At 44.6% G+C, this 18,007-nt stretch overlaps 1 protein-coding gene across 1 annotated transcript in view; it reads right to left on the bottom strand.

Moving 5' to 3' along the window:
* LOC106565751 (BMP/retinoic acid-inducible neural-specific protein 1) overlaps positions 1-18,007 on the bottom strand; it is a 164,890-nt gene that overhangs the window by 130,009 nt on the left and 16,874 nt on the right. The window lies entirely within an intron of this gene.

Here is an 18,007-nt window from a genome sequence, read left to right as displayed (position 1 = left end):
GGCAGTACATGGATGAGACCAGCCTGCAAGGTTCTCTGTAGGCAAACCTCATTAAAGCTAACAATGATTTATAATGATATGGATTGGCACTGCTCTCGAGGTCACATGACACTGGTTGTGAGAAGGTCTCACTTCTCAAAATCTCTCACTCAAAAAGTCTGTTTGACAGATCTCAGGTCAGAGTGGACAAGTCTGGGCTTGTTTTCAGCTCATACTCTGATGACCATACATAACGTGTTATATCTACCCAGTCTTAGACACATGGCACACAAATTAAGAGACATGGCTAGGGTTGCAAATGGAAGGTATATTACTGGAAACTTTCAAAGTTTACCAGTAAACTACCAGAATGTTGGTAACTTCCAAGGAATATATGGAATTTTATCAGATGACATCTAGTGGCTTTTCTGGGTACTTCAGATTATCACAGGTGTATGTATTTATCTATGGCCCTCTGTGTGACCTTATCACATAAAATATATTAATATATTTAAAATCCAATAAGATGATTTTAAAATAAAACATAGAATGAAAAAGCTGTAAAACATTATCCTAAATTTAAACCATCAACTTAGTGAATACCATTGGTGATTGATATGAGAGTTTCAGCACAAAATATTCTATTTGTTACACACTTTTATTTATTTTACTATGTCAATATGTATTTGTTGTAAATGTTTTGGGGACAAACTAGTGGCAGTTATGAAAAAAGACAATAGTTTCAAGATTTGCAGATTTAATTGAAAATAATGCCATTGTTGATAAGATGCTTTTTCAGTAATTAGTCTATTTTCTTGAACCATTTGGTCTCTCCACTAGAAACTCTCCAATAGAAATATAAAAAAGGATTAGTATGGTCCTCCCGAGTGGCGTAGCGGTCTAAGGCACTGCATCGCAGTGCTAAAGGTGTCACTACAGACCTGGTTTTGATTCCGGGCGATATCACCACCGACGTGATCGGGAGTCCCATAGGGCAACACACAATTGGCCCAGCATTGTCCGGGTTAGGGGAGGATTTGGCCGGGGGTGGCTTTACTTGGCTCATTGCGCTTTAGCGATTCCTTGTGGCGGGCTGAGTGCCTGCAGGCTGACCTCAGTCATTAGGTGTATGGTGTTTCCTCCAACACATTGGTGCGGTTGGCGGGTGGGTGTTAAGGAGAGCTGTTTGAAGCATGACTCGACCTTTGCCTCCCGAGCCCGTTGGGGATTGCAGCGATGAGACATGATTGAAATTGGGGAGAAAAAGGGGGTTAAATACAAAATAAATATATAAAAAAATGAATACTATACATAAATACATTTTTCAAAGTTATTCAAGTATAAATTCCCAAAAAGACCATAGATTGCCCTAGATTACCTGTTAAATACCAAAATTGTTGAAGATTCATGTATTTCAAGCAAATTACCAGTAGCTTTGCAACCCTAGACATAGCACAGATAATTTGACATGCATTCAAAAGGGATAGCCATCATGTTGCATAATATAGAACTACACAGAAGATAACAATACGTTTCCCTCCAATTGTCCCCACAACCTCCTAACATTATGCTTTATAATATATAAGAACACAAACGCCAGAGTCCGGTTTTAATTTAATAAAAATAAAAAATAGCATTGTATTTCTCTTTCTACTCACCACCGACCGCTGTTGAACTGGTTTCCTAGGTTAGCATACGCCAGTCATGTTCATAGTTTTAGAAACAGGTGGCGCGCCTCTCGATAATTGGTTTCTTCCCTTTCGGGGATGTTTTAACAATTTATTGTGAATAGCTCATGTTTATGCATATTATGCCATTGTTTTCATTAATGAGTTAAAAATGTCAATTACGCAATAGTATTGCCATTCAAGTCTATAATCACTATTAACAATGTATCTGTTTAAAGGTGTGAATGGTTAAACCCAGGTCAGGGCATGTCATTTTAGGATGCCCGTGCTCCTCATTCCTGAAAGGCTGCTTGTATAGGTAACATGCTCTGCCATTTACTCAGATGTATGAGTTGGTGGGTGTTTTGCCTGAGTCCTTGAGTCAAGGTCATTTTGTTATTTTGCACAAGTAAGTTGATTGTTTTTCAATTTATATACTTTTGTCAACTATTTTCATAATGTTTGACATATTTACATTTTGTAAATACTCAACTCGGATCCAGTCTTTTACATCACTGGCTGCACTGATAGCTTACCACCTAATTTTGCACCTGAACCTTTGACTCATTCTCAACTGCTCCACCCAACTAAATAGGCTGTTGGGATCTTAACATCCCAGGCCTTGAAGGCACTGTAAATCAAATCAAATCAAATCAAACATAGAACAAGCACATTCTACATTGTCACCTCACTCAAAACTTTCAATTTTTGGGGTGGCTAAAAACATGTTTACACTTTACTGCATTGTCTTCTGAAGATATGGATGTTGATTACGGCAGCCCCCCGCACCTCTCTGATTCAGAGGGGTAGGGTTAAATGCGGAAGACACATTTCAGTTGAATACAATCAGTTCAAATCAAATCAAATCAAATTTCCAAATCAATTTTCAAATCAAATCACATACACATGGTTAGCAGATAATAATGTGAGTGTAGCGAAATGCTTGTGCTTCTGGTTCTGACCATGCAGTAATATCTAACAAGTAATCTAACAATTTCACAACAACTACCTTATACACACAAGTGTAAAGGAATGAATAATAATATGTACACATAAATATATGGATGAGCGATGGCCGAACGGCATAGGCAAGATGCAGTAGATGGTATAGAGTACAGTATATACATATGAGACGAGTAATGTAGGGTATGTAAACATTATATAAAGTGGCATTGTTTAAAGTGATACATTTATTACATCCAATTTTTAATTATTGAAGTGGCTAGAGATTTGAATCTGTATGTTGGCAGCAGTCACTCAATGTTAGTGATGGCTGTTTAACAGTCTGATGGCCTTGAGATAGAAGCTGTTTTTCAGTCTCTCGGTCCCCGCTTTGATGCACCTGTACTGACCTCGACTTCTGGATGATAGCGGGGTGAACAGGCAGTGGCTCAGGTGGTTGTTGTCCTTGATGATCTTTTTGGCCTTCCTGTGACTTCGGGTGGTGTAGGTGTCCTGGAGGGCAGGTAGATTGCCCCCGGTGATGCATTGTGCAGACCTCACTACCCTCTGGAGAGCCTTACGGTTGTGGGCGGAGCAGTTACAGCCCAACAGGATGCTTTCGATTGTGCATCTGTAAAAGTTTGTGAGTGTTTTTGGTGACAAGCCAAATGTCTTCAGCCTCCTGTGGTTGAAGAGGCACTGTTGCACCTTCTTCACCACGCTGTCTGTGTGGGTGGACCATTTCAGTTTGTCCGTGATGTGTATGCCGAGGAACTTAAAACTTTCCACCTTCTCCACTACTGTCCCGTCGATGTGGATAGGGGGGTGCTCCCTCTGCTGTTTCCTGAAGTCCACAATCATCTCCTTTGTTTTGTTGACATTGAGTGTGAGGTTATTTTCCTGACACCACACTCCGAGGGCCCTCACCTCCTCACTGTAGGCCGTCTCGTCGTTGTTGGTAATCAAGCCTACCACTGTAGTGTCGTCTGCAAAGTTGATGATTGAGTTGGAGGCGTGTATGGCCACACAGTCATGGGTGAACAGGTAGTACAGGAGAGGGCTGAGAATGCAGTGTTGAGGATCAGTGGGGTGGAGATGTTGTTTCCTACCCTCACCACCTGAGGGCGGCCCGTCAGAAAGGCCAGGATCCAGTTGCACAGGGCGGGGTCGAGACCCAGGGTCTCAAGCTTAATGACGAGTTTGGAGGGTACTATGGTGTTAAATGCTGAGCTGTAATCGATGAACAGCATTCTTACATAGGTATTCCTCTTGTCCAGATGGGTTAGGGCAGTGTGCAGTGTGATTGCAATTGCGTTGTCTGTGGACCTATTGGGGCAAATTGGAGTGGGTCTAGGGTGTCAGGTAGGGTGGATGTGATATGATCATTGACTAGTCTCTCAAAGCACTTCATGATGACAGAAGTGAGTGCTACGGGGCGATAGTCGTTTAGCTCAGTTACCTTAGCTTTCTTGGGAACAGGAACAATGGTGGCCCTCTTGAAGCATGTGGGAACAGCAGACTGGGATAGGGATTGATTGAATATGTCCGTAAACACACCAGCCAGCTGGTCTGCGAATGCTCTGAGGACGCGGCTAGGGATGCCATCTGGGCCGGCAGCCTTGCGAGGGTCAACATGTTTAAATGTTTTACTGACGTTGGCTGCGGTGACGGAGAGCCCGTAGGTTTTGGTAGCGGGCAGTGTCAGTGGGCACTGTATTGTCCTCAAAGCGAGCAAAGAAGTTGTTTAGTTTGTCTGGGAGCAAGACATCGGTGTCCGCGACGAGGCTGGTTTTCTCTTTGTGATTGACTGTAGACCCTGCCACATACGTCTCGTGTCTGAGCCGTTGAATTGCGACTCCACTTTGTCTCTTTACTGATGATTAGCTTGTTTGATTTCCTTGCAGAGGGAATAACTACACTATTTGTATTCAGTCATGTTTCCGGTCGCCTTGCGAATGCTCCGAGGACGCGGCTAGGGATGCAGTCTGGGCCGGCAGCCTTGCGAGGGTTAACACGTTTAAATGTTTTACTGACATTGGCTGTGGTGACGGAGTTTGTCTGGGAGCAAGACATCGGTGTCCGCGACGAGGCTGGTTTTCTTTTTGTGATTGACTGTAGACCCTGCCACATACGTCTCGTGTCTGAGCCATTGAATTGTGACTCCACTTTGTCTCTTTACTGATGCTTAGCTTGTATGATTGCCTTGCAGAGGGAATAACTACACTGTTTGTATTCGGTCATGTTTCCGGTCGCCTTGCCATGATTAAAAGCAGTGGTTCGCGCTTTCAGTTTTGCACGAATACTGCCACAATCCACGGTTTCTGGTTGGGGAAGGTTTTAATAGTCACAGTGGGTACAACATCACCGATGCACTTGCTAATAAACTCGCTCACCAAATCAGCGTATTCATCAATGTTGTTGTTCGACGCTATGCGGAACATATCCCAGTCCACGTGATCGAAGCAATCTTGAAGCATGGAATCAGATTGGTCGGTCCAGCGTTGAACAGATCTGAGCACGGGCGTTTCCTGTTTTAGTTTCTGTCTATAGGCTGGGAGCAACAAAATGGAGTCGTGGTCAGATTTGCCAAAAGGAGAGCGAGGGAGGGCTTTGTATGCATCGCGGAAGTTAGAGTAGCAATGATCCAGAATTTTGCCTGCCCAGGTCGCGCATTCGATATGCTCATAAAATTTAGGGAACCTTGTTTTCAGATCAGCCTTGTTATAATCCCCAGCTACAATAAATGCAGCCTCAGGACATGTGGTTTCCAGTTTTAATAGAGTCAAAAGAAGTTCTTTCAGGGCCGTCGATGTGTCTGCTTGGGAGGGGATATACACGGCTGTGATTATAATCAAAGAGAATTCTCTTGGTAGATAATGCGGTCGGCATTTGATTGTAAGGAATTCTGGGTCAGGTGAACAAAAGGACTTGAGTTCCTGTATGTTGTTATGATTACACCACGTTAATCATAAGGCTTACACCCCCTGTTCTGTCGGCGCAATGCGTGAAAAAGCCAGGTTGTTTTACCGAGTCTGATGACGTATCCCGAGTGAGCCATGTTTCCGTGAAACAGAGAATGTTACAATCTCTGATGTCACTCTGGAAGGCAACCCTTGCTCGAATTTTGTTTACCTTGTTGTCAAGAGACTGGATATTGGCGAGTAGTATGCTCGAGAGCGGTGTGCGATGTGCCCGTCTACGGAGCCTGACCAGAAGACCGCTCCGTCTGCACCTTCTGCGGCGCCGTTGTTTTGGATCGCCTACTAGGATCCGATCCATTGTCCTGGGTGGTAGTCCAAACAGAGGATCCGCTTTGGGAAAGTCGTATTCCTGGTCATAATGTTGGTAAGTTGATGTTGCTCTTATATCCAATAGTTCTTCCCGGCTGTATGTAAAAAGACTTAAGATTTCCTGGGGTAACAGTGTAAGAAATAATATATAAAAAACGAAATACTGCATAGTTTCCTAAGAACGCGAAGCGAGGCGACCATCTCTGTCGGCACCATCTGTTGTACAACTGACTAGGTTTCCCGTTTCCCTTTCCCTTTCATGATTCCTATAATGAAAGTGTCTGCCCTGCCCCTGTGCCTGTGCCTTCGCTGTGGCATGCTGCTGTGATGGGCGAGCCACTCTCCTCTGCCCCGACTCGCTCAAGAACAAAATGCTTTCTGATCATTCAACATTTCAAAATGCAATTGAGGGGAAAACACAGCTTTGGAACCATTGTCCCTGTCGAAGAAAGTGGGGGGTCTCAGCTTTCTGTAGGTATATTTTAATTTCTCCTCTCAATATTCAGCTCAATAGCAACTATTTTACAACCAAAATACTATATGATATGGCTTTGACATATGGAGCGGCGCCCACGCAAAATGCACACCAGCCATTGCGAGGGCATAGGCCTATAGGTCTCATGGGTAGTAGCCTGCAACTGCAAAGTTTTTTAGGACGTTAAATGTACTGTTGGATGAATACATGGCTACTAGCAGTGGGTATTACATTTAGAGTTAGCGATTTAGTTAATATGTTTTAAGTTTCCACTTCCTTAAGTGTTGAACCCCACATTAACTAGCCTAGGATATTAGTTAGTGCACATAAAAATGTTTGTAATTCATCTCTATTGAACAAAAAACAAAACAGTAAATTCTGTAGTCCTATTTTGACAGTAAAATACAGCAATTATAGTCTAACTGTCAACCCAAAATTCATGACAATCACTGGATTAGGTTACACATCAAAATATCTTGAATCATGCATTCCTGCTTGGACGTGTTAGGTGAAACAACTTATTTCATGAATACCTCAGTAGTCTATGTATTATACTTCTCAATAAAGCACTATGAATGACTTGATAAGACGAGCAGTAGGCAGTGGCACCAAGGGAAAATGTTAATCTGGAGCCCTGTAATAGTAATTAACACTTAGGGTTAGGTGTTGTTTCAGAGGAACACATAGGACAGGCACTAATTCGCAATATAGCCTAAGTCATTAGCTTAGCTTTTATAATGTATATGGCTTAAGCAGGCAGGCAGGCAGGCAGGCAGACAGACAGACAGACAGACAGACAGACAGACAGACAGACAGACAGACAGACAGACAGACAGACAGACAGACAGACAGACAGACAGACAGACAGACAGACAGACAGACAGACAGAGTGACAGCAGAGAAAATGCTGAGACAGATAGACAGCACAACAGGAGGCAAACAAAATGGCTAGAGCAGAGGCTCAGTTATAGTGTGAGTTGTATCTCCAGTGGTGCTTTACATATTGTATTAATTTTAGTTGTGGGCTGGTGTAGATAAAAGGCCAGGGACGAATTCTTGTCCCAGACTGCCCCTGCCGATAATAATTCCAGACAGAATTTAAACCATTTCTGACAGAGTATTATTAAAATGATACATTTAGTTATTGTACAATGTCACCGCACATTATTATCCCACTTGCCAGTGGAGTCATGTCTTTAGTTACTGATAAGAAAACCATTTTCATCTATAATTGCATTTAAGAATTTAGGCCCCTGGCTGTAGAGCACCAACAGTATGCTATCAAATTAGTGCTACTGTATGCAGAAATTCTTCCCCTTTCACACTTTATTAGACAATAACAAGTCATTAAAGAGCAGACACCATTTAATGGGTCTAATATTTTACTGTGAAATGGGGGGAAGAATCGTTTGCTTACAAAAGTTACTGTACAGTAATGTCAGCCATATGTACAGTATGTACTGGCAGATGTGTATTTGGTTTTCCTTTTACAGTATACCATCACATCAATGATTATATCTGCCAATGCATTCAACTGTGATGATTCTGCAGGATTTGTGGATCAGTTCAGTCTCTGACACATCCAAATTCCAGTTTAGTCTATCTGCATCCATATAAGCTAGGCTATATACCCATGACTACCAGAGTACCCATGCTTATACGGTTTACTGTATGCTGTGTTCCCCATTGTGATGTTGCATACAATAGCATTCGGTCAAAATAAATCAATAACAACACTGACTACAGCCACTGAGTGTTTTCTGCTATGGTTGCAGAACTGATACTGGAACAAACGGGTGGCGGTGACTTAGGTTGCTTTGCCACTAACCTGAAATGCTATGGCAATGACAAATCCATGGCAGGTAATTTAATGAGGCCTGCTTTAAGCTAATTAGTTTAGACTAATTTGAGTGTTGGCTGTCAGAATGTAACAATACATCATATAATTGAGAGGGGAGATAGGGAGGAGGGGATTCATAAATGATATTGCGCCGTGTGCTGGGAAACAGAATGCATCACGTCCACTTTTGTGTGTTTAGAGTGTGTGTGCAATGTGTCGTGTGTTTGTGCCTGTGTGTGTGTACGTGTGTGTACGTGTGTGTTGGGGATTCGCAGGTGTGAGGCTGGCCCAGTATATGAGAGCCTGCATGCATGCATATGTGTCACCGTAATACTAACAAATAGCCACTTACCAAATTAATGTTGTATTATTAAAAACGTTAATGGAAAACAAACCAAAGGGTACTCTTAAGTGCTCTCTCCAATATGGATGAGAATGTGGTTGGCAAACTAGCTTTTTATACCACAGCATTGTTGAATACTTGTTTCTGAGGCATTCTAGAATGGTCATTAAAATGAGATAACGGGACAGTTGGAAAAGATATCGGGACACCTTGCAATCATAACGCAATAAGCACCTACAGATGCAGACCATATTTGCTACAAAGTTACATAAAGCTAAACCAACTACCACACAAACCAAAATTGGATACATTGTAAACGCAGGTCCAACAAGGAAAAAAACGTAGCTAGCTAGCTAGCATTGATTTGTTTTTGCAGAGACATTTCTTGGAGCATCTGATGACCTAACGTGGAGAGTGATGAACATGAATTTCTCTGGTCCCTACTGTTACAGTCATGACGCAAGTTAGGCCCTAACCTATGGATTTCACATGACTGGGCAGGGGTGCTGCCCTGGGTGGTACTTGGAGGGCATAGGCCAACCCACTTGGCAGCCGGGCCCACCCAAGAAGCCAGATGTGGAGGTCCTGGACTGCCATGGTTACACATGATCTGTGGTTGTGAGGCCGGTTGGACGTACTACCAAATTCTCTAAAACGACGATGTAGGCAGCTTATGGTAGAGAAATGAACATTCAATTCTCTAGCAACAGCTCTGGTGGACATTCCTGCAGTCAGCATGCCAATTGCACTCTCCCTCAAAACTTGAGACATCTGTGGCACATTTTAGAGTGGCCTTTTATTGTCCCCAGCACAAGGTGTAATGATCATGCTGTTTAATTAGCTTCTTGATTTGCCACACCTGTGAGGTGGATGGATTATCTTGGTAAAGGAGAAATGCTCACTAACAGGGATGCATTTTTATTTTTGTTCAGTGTAGTTTGACCAGCTGTATTCAGCAACTGATATTTTTGAATGGTTGTCATAATGTCAGGTTTACTAGCAATATTTAGCTAGCTTCTAGCTTCTAGCCTAGTGTTTGAAATGCAATGTGATCTCCTTGTAATGAACAGTGTCGAGTGTCCTGACGAGAAGGCAAACTTTTCTAGCTATGCCAGGCAAAACCGGCCATTATCAGCTTTTTGTTATGGATGTGTCCAAATTAATGTCAATAGAAAACATATACTTTGCTGTTTTTCTGTCTGCTGAGGTAGTGACTGTGTTAGCCGTAGCTAGCTGGCTAGCTAGCAAGCAAGCGATAAGAACATTGCCAGCGAACATAAAGAACGAATGAGTGGGTCATGTCCATAAATATCAAACCAATTGAACGAACGACTGGGTTTTCCTTCTCTAGCAAACAAAATATGAGAAAGTATGAATTTGCTTATAGAAATTAAAATATCAACAAATTGTTTTTCTTTCTATCAGTAAATGTATACTTCTAGTATTGTTTTCTTTGGCAACTGTGGTATAAGTGGGATAAACAGCATAAACAAACGCAACAGAATGAACTTTGCTGTTATTCTGGCTGCAGATGTCGTGACTGTGTAGCCGTAGCTAGAAGGCTAGCTAGCAGCAAGCAAGGGATGAGAACGTTGCCTTTGAGCATGGCAACGGATCATAAAGGATGAACGACTGGGTCGCGTCCATAAATATTGAACAAATTAAACACACAATTGGGTCTCTAGCAACCAAAAGATGAGAAAGTATGAATTTGCTTATAAAAATGTCAATATCAAAGAATTATTTGTATTTCTACCGGGAAATGTGTGCTTTCATATTGTTTTCTTTGGCAACTGTGGTGTCACGCCCTGACCTGAGAGAGTTGTTTTTCTCTGTTTGGTTAGGTCAGGGTGTGACATGGGGTGGGCATTCTATGTGTTGTATGTCTATGTTGTTTTTGTATTTCTTTGTTTTGGGCCGAGTATGGTTCCTAATCAGAGGCAGCTGTCTATCAATGTCTCTGATTAGGAATTATACTTAGGCAGCCTGTTTCCCACCTGTGTTTGTGGGTTATTGTTATTTCTGTGTGTGTACGGCACAGTGCGTTAAGTTTCTTGCTGCGTACCCGTTTATTGTTTTGGTTTCGGTTTCCTTCAATAAAGATGTGGAATTACCGGCACGCTGCGGCTTGGCTCCTTTATGACAGGGAATTTGAAGACAGCACTCGTAACACAATAACCCACCACAAGAAGGCCAAGCTGACTGGGAAGACAAGCTGGACCGGGGAGAATCAACGACAGAAGCCCGAGAGGCAGCGGCAATTCTTTTTTTGGGGGGGGGGGGGGGGCACACGGGGAGATTGGCGAGGTCGGGGTTGAGACCTGAGCCAACTCCCCGTGCTTACCGTTGGGAGCGAGTGACCGAGCAAGCACCGTATTATGCGGTGATGCGCACTGTGTCGCCGGTGCGCACTCACAGCCTGGTGCGCTCGGTGCAAGCTCCTCACAGTTGCCGTGCTAGAGTTGGCCGTCAGCCAGGAAGAAGTGCGCCGGCTCAGCGTGTCTGGTCTCCAGTGCGTCTCTACAGCCCAGGTTATCCTGCGCCTGCTCTACGCACGGTACCCCCCGTTCACCAGCGCAGCACAGTTCGTCCTGTGCCAGCATCCCGCCCTTGCTGGGCTACAGTGACCATCCAGCCAGGATGGGGTGTGCCAGCCCTGAGCTCCAGACCTCCGGTGCGACTCCATGGCCCAGTGTGCCCTGTGCCTGCTCTGAGCACCCAGTCTCCAGTGCGTCTCCCCAGTCTGGTGAGACCGGTTCCAGCTCCCCGTAGGAAGCCTCCAGTGATGATCAATGGTCCAAAGCCTCCAGTGATAATCCATGGCATGAAGCCTCCAGTGATGATCCATGGCCCGGAGCCTGTAGTGATAATTCATGGCACGAAGCCTCCAGTGATGATCCATGGCCCGGAGCCTGTAGGGATGATCCATGGCACGAAGCCTCCAGTGATAATCCATGGCCCGGAGCCTCCAGTGCTGATCCATGGCACAAAGCCTCCAGTGATGATCCATGGCGCGGAACCAGTAGTGATGATCCATGGCACGGAGCCTGCAGCGAAGGTCCCCAGTCCGGAACCTACAGAGACGCTCTCCAGTCCGGAGCCTCCAGCGACGCTCCTCAGCCCGGAGCCTCCAGCGACGCTCCTCTGCCCGGAGCCTCCAGCGACGCTCCTCAGCCCGGAGCCTCCAGCGACGCTCCTCAGCCCGGAGCCTCCAGCGACGCTCCTCAGCCCGGAGCCTCCAGCGACGCTCCTCAGCCCGGAGCCTCCAGCGACGCTCCTCAGCCCGGAGCCTCCAGCGACGCTCCTCAGCCCGGAGTCTTCAGCGATGGTCTGCAGCCCGGAGTCTTCAGCGACGGTCTGCAGCCCAGAGTCTTCAGCGACGGTCTGCAGCCCAGAGTCTTCAGCGACGGTCTGCAGCCCAGAGTCTTCAGCAACGTCTGCAGCCCAGAGTCGTCAGTGTCGGTCAGCAGTTCAGAGCCTCCGGCGCTGATCCATGGTCTGGTTCCTCCGGTGACACAGAAGTGGGGGGATCAGCGGGCGGTGTGGGGGCTACGCCCCGAACCAGAGCCTCCACCATGAGTAGATGCCCACCCGGACCCTCCCCTATAGGTTCAGGTGACATCCAGAAAATCGGTCTTCTCACAAAAACGTCTGTAGCGTCTGAACGGTTTGGCCTACAAACTATTATGACCCCTTTATGGATAGCCTCACAGGTAACCCAGTACCAGTTTTAAAAAATGAATGGAAGTATGTATGGAAGTAGTTTAGTACCTAAAAAAAGGGGTTTAATATGTGAATAAAAACAAATTGTTTCCTGATATTTCTTATTTCTCTCAGATATAGGACAGACACTTTTTGGGCTATCTGTTTTTCCATGCATGAATATGTTGGAAAAATGCGTTTCTATGAGCTAATAGCAGTAAGGCCAAATTCAATGTTTCATCATGTATGGTAAATATATTTTTATACCGAAAATTTCAAAATCAAATATTTTAATGTTCGTATGACCATCTTAAATAAATTCCATATGTTAGCGTAGTAGAACCCCCCCCCCCCCCACCTCCACATCAGCCAAGTAAAATAAAAATATTATTGAAATGTATTCTCACTCAGCTTTCCCTCACAAGTAATACAACAAATGATATATTACAGGTCTGATCATATAGCCTACTGTACCTTAAATTTTGAAATATATTTTTAAATGGTACGAACAACAATGCATTGGAACAAAGCCACCATGCGGTGATAATGTAAATCAAAATCAAATAACATTTTATTTGTCACATACACATGGTTAGCAGATGTTAATGCTAGTGTAGCGAAATGCTTGTGCTTCTAGTTCCGACCATGCAGTAATATCTAACAAGTAATCTAACCTAACAATTTCAAAACAACTACCTTATACACACAAGTGTAAAGGAATGAATAAGGATATGTTCATAAAAATATATGAATGAGCGATGGCTGAACGGCATTGGCAAGATGCAGTAGATGGTATAGAGTACAGTATATACATATAAGATGAGTAATGTAGGGTATGTAAACATTATATAAAGTGGCATTGTTTAAAGTGGCTAGTGATACATTTATTACATACATTTTTTCATTATTAAAGTGGCTAGAGATGAGTTAGTATGTTGACTGCAGCCACTCAATGTTAGTGATGGCTGTTTAACAGTCTGATGGCCTTGAGATAGAAGCTGTTTTTCAGTCTCTCGGTCCCCGCTTTGATGCACCTGTACTGACCTCGCCTTCTGGATGATAGCGGGGTGAACAGGCAGTGGCTCAGGTGGTTGTTGTCCTTGACGATCTTTTTGGCTTTCCTGTGACATCGGTTGGTGTAGGTGTTCTGGAAGGCAGGTAGATTGCCCCCGATGATCCGTTTTGCAAACCTCACTACCCTCTGGAGAGCCTTACGGTTGTGGGCCGAGCAGTTGCCGTACCAGGCGGTGATACAGCCCAACAGGATGCTCTCGATTGTGCATCTGTAAAAGTTTGTGCGTGTTTTTGGTGACAAGCCAAATTTCTTCAGACTCCTGAGGTTGAAGAGGCACTGCTGCGCCTTCTTCACCATGCTGTCTGTGTGGGTGGACCATTTCAGTTTGTCCGTGATGTGTACGCCGAGGAACTTAAAACTTTCCACCTTCACTACTGTCCCGTCGATGTGCATAGGGGGCTGCTCCCTCTGCTGTTTCCTGAAGTCCACGATCATCTCCTTTGTTTTGTTGACATTGAGTGTGAGGTTACTTTCCTGACACCACATTCCGAGGGCCCTCACCTCCTCCCTGTAGGCCGTCTTGTCATTGTTGGTAATCAAGCATACCACTGTATTGTCGTCTGCAAACTTGATGATTGAGTTGGAAGCGTGCATGGCCACGCAGTCATGGGTGAACAGGGAGCACAGGAGAGGGCTCAGAACGCACCCTTGTGGGGCGCCAGTGTTGAGGATCAGCGGGGTGGAGATGTTGTTACCTACACTCACCACCTGGGGGCGGCCCGTCAGGAAGTCCAGAACCCAGTTGCACAGGGCAGGGTCGAGACCCAGGGTCTCAAGCTTAATGACGAGTTTGGAGGGTACTATGGTGTTAAATGCTGAGCTGTAGTCGATGAACAGCATTCTTACATAGGTATTCCTCTTGTCCAGATGAGTTAGGGCAGTGTGCAGTGTGATTGCGATTGTGTCATCTCTGGACCTATTGGGGCGGTAAGCAAATTGGACTGGGTCTAGAGTGTCAGGTAGGGTGGAGTTGATATGGTCCTTGACTAGTCTTTCAAAGCACTTCATGATAACGGAAGTGAGTGCTACGTGGCGATAGTCATTTAGCTCAGTTACCTTTGCTTTCTTGGGAACAGAAACAATGTTGGCCCTCTTGAAGCATGTGGGAACAGCAGACTAGGATAGGGATTGATTGAATATGTCCGTAAACACATCAGCCAGCTGGTCTGTGCATGCAGTCTGTGCCGGCAGCCTTACGAGGGTTAACACGTTTAAATGTTTTATTCACGTTGGCTGCAGTGAAGGAGAGCCCGCAGGTTTTGGTAGTGGGCCGTGTCAGTGACACTGTGTTGTCCTCAAAGCGAGCAAAGAAGTTGTTTAGTTTGTCTGGGAGCAAGACATTGTGGTCCACAACGGGGCTGATTTTCCTTTAGTAGTCCGTGATTGACTGTAGACCCTGCCACATACGTCTCGTGTCTGAGCCGTTGAATTGCGACTCTACTTTGTCTCTATACTGACGCTTAGCTTGTATGATTGCCTTGTGGAGGGAATAGCTACACTGTTTGTATTCGGTCATGTTTCCGGTCGCCTTGCCCTGATTAAAAGCCGTGGTCGCGCTTTCAGTTTTGCGCGAATGCTGCCATCAATCCACGGTTTCTGGTTGGGGAATGTTTTAATAGACGCTGTAGGTACAACATCACCGAAGCACTTGCTAATAAACTCACTCACCGAATCAGCGTATTCATCAATGTTATTGTCTGACGCTATGTGGAACATATCCCAGTCCACGTGATCGAAGCAATCTTGAAGCGTGGAATCTGATTGGTCGGACCAGCATTGAACAGACCTGAGCACTGGCGCTACCTGTTTTAGTTTCTGTCTATAGGCTGGGAGCAACAAAATGGAGTCGTGGTCAGATTTTCCATAAGGAGGGCGAGGGAGGGCTTTATATGCATCGTGGAAGTTAAAATAACAATGATCCGGGGTTTTGCCAGCCCGGGTTGCGCATTTGATATGCTGATAAAATTTAGGGAGCCTTGTTTTCAGATCAGCCTGGTTAAAACCCCCCAGCTACAATAAATGCAGCCTCAGGACATGTGGTTTCCAGTTTACATAGAGTCAAATTAAGTTCTTTCAAGGCCGTCGATGTGTCTGATTGGGGCGGGATATACACGACTGTGATTATGATCGAAGAGAATTCTCTTGGTAGATAATGCGGTCGGCATTTGATTGTAAGGAATTCTAGGTCAGGTGAACAAAAGGACTTGAGTTCCTGTATGTTGTTAGGATCACACCTCGTCTCGTTAATCATAAGGCATACGCCCCTACTCTTCTACTTACCAGAGAGATGTTTGTTTCTGTTGGCGCGATGCGTGTAGAAGCCAGGCTGTACCGAGTCTGATGACGTATCCTGAGTGAGCCATGTTTCCGTGAAACAAGCACTTTACAATCTCTGATGTCTCTCTGGAAGGCAACCCTTGCTCGGATTTCATCTACCTTGTTGTCAAGATATTGGACATTGGCGAGTAGTATGCTTGGGAGCGGTGCGCGATGTGCTCGTCTACGGAGCCTGACCAGAAGACTGCTCCGTCTGCCCCTTCTGCGGCGCCGTTGTTTTGGGTCACCGGCTGGGATCCGATCCATTGTCCTGGGTGGTGGACCAAACAGAGAATCCGCTTCGGGAAAGTCGTATTCCTGGTCGTAATGTTGGTGAGTTGTTGTTGCTCTTATATCCAATAGTTCTTCCCGACTGGATGTAATAAAACCTAGTATTTCCTGGGGTAACAATGTAAGAAATAACACATAAAAAAACGAAATACTGCATAGTTTCCTAGGAACGCGAAGCGAGGCGGCCATCTCTTTCGGTGCCAGATGTTTTTTGTTGTTGTATTGGGCCTATAGCCTACTCCACAAACCTCATTGCTACAGTACAGTACTGTGTTTAATAGATTAATGTTGAACAGACTTACGTTTTTCAAGTAATGTTTAAAAAAAAGCTGAGATCTCATCTTGCATTTTGACACAGAAAATGATCTTGACTCAGAAAAGGTTGGCGACCACTGCTCTAGAGGGTTTAATCAGGACACATCTGAGGGGGGCACGTGCCACTGTGCCCCCTATGGACATGATGCCTCTGACTGTAATGAACAGTGTCCTGTCGAGAGACATTTTCTATACCAGGCGAAATTGAGCATCATCAGCTCATTGTTATGAATGTATCCAAATAAATGTCACTAGAAAATAGCTTAAACAAATGCAATTGCAGCTACTTTGCTGTTATTTTGGCTGCAATGTTTGACACGACTGTGTTAGCCGTAGTTGGCTAGCTACTGTAGCAAGCAAAGGGATAAGAACGTTGTCAGCCAGCAATGAATGACTGGGTCTTGTCCATAAATATAGAACGAAAAGAATGAACAACTGGGTTGCGTCTCTGGCAACGAGCTAACAACTAGGTTTGCTGGGAGAATGAAAAAGTATGAATTTACTTAGAAATATAAAAATATAATGCAAATATGTAACTTCTACAGGTAAATGTGTGCTTTAGTATTGTTTTATTTAGCAACTGTGGTAAAAGCGGGATAAACACCTCTGTTCTGTACATTACCTTGCAACTATTTCAAAGATAATGTACAGAACATCTGCGTTTATCCCTTACTGACTGTATATTGGAAATTAGGTTTTGTAATTATGCCATTATCATTTCTAATTCTGACAGAACAAAAAAAATATTATACTGGTATTGCAGACAGCATGATGTAATGTACTGTATATCACCCCCAAAAAAGGGCAACGCATGCATGAACACACTATTCATCGTGCCCACCAAGCCTTTGTCAGCTGGATACAGTATTTCTCTCTTTCCCTCCCTCAGACAGACAAAAGTGAGACAGCAGGACAGATGAAGGCAACAGGATTTGAACAGGCCCTGTAAGTGTCAGCCAAATCACCCCTGTTTGTTTCTGCCTACTGAGATCAAAGGCTGCACAGATGCCATGACAGAGAACCCAGAGACCCTGGCACAGCCACCAAGTCACCGCCACACAGACCCCCAGCATTAACACACAGGGATGAACACACACACAGACACGCATGCACGAACACACAAAAACACACACACACACACAGACACGACTCTCTCTGTCACTCACAACTACACCAAACTCCTTTGTCACACTTATAGCACTCCCTCACAATGCTGATTTTAACCAGCCCTAGCAACAGACTCATCAGGCCAGTCACATGCATGCTTTTGCTATTTTACACTGGATGAGACTGGTACAGTTCTGATTGCTGGCCCAGGGGTATTGAGACAGCATTCAGACCAGCAGCACTCTCTTGCTCTCTGAGTGTACACCACTCTAACTGCCATGCTAGTATGCAAACATACAGTACTCTACGGCCTCTGAAATTGCTCAGACCTGGGTTGTCTGACAGGCAGGAGTTGTGTGGATAATTCCTTCCCTTACCAGTTTGTTTCTCCCATCTCTCTTGTTATTGTGTCCCGGAGCTTCCTCATACCACCTGGGGTATATAGCATCACTGTCTATCTGAGCTGCAGTACACTAACCCCTGTGTAGGATTCATCTACATCCAAATGGACTAAAGATGATAGGAAAGTGTACCAGACGAGCTTCAGCCCGCATTGCAAAACCCACCCCCCCAAAATTGGGGTGAGATCACATCATATCTCTGAAACCAAGGGGAGGATTTGCACCATAATTATCTATCTTTACAGACTACACCACTTGTAATTT

This window comes from Salmo salar, chromosome 01, assembly GCF_965601325.2.
Source record: "Salmo salar chromosome 01, fSalSal1, whole genome shotgun sequence".
Lineage (NCBI taxonomy): Eukaryota > Metazoa > Chordata > Actinopteri > Salmoniformes > Salmonidae > Salmo > Salmo salar.
The sequence above is the reverse complement of the archived record's forward strand: the minus strand, read 5'-3'. Positions and strand labels throughout refer to the sequence as shown.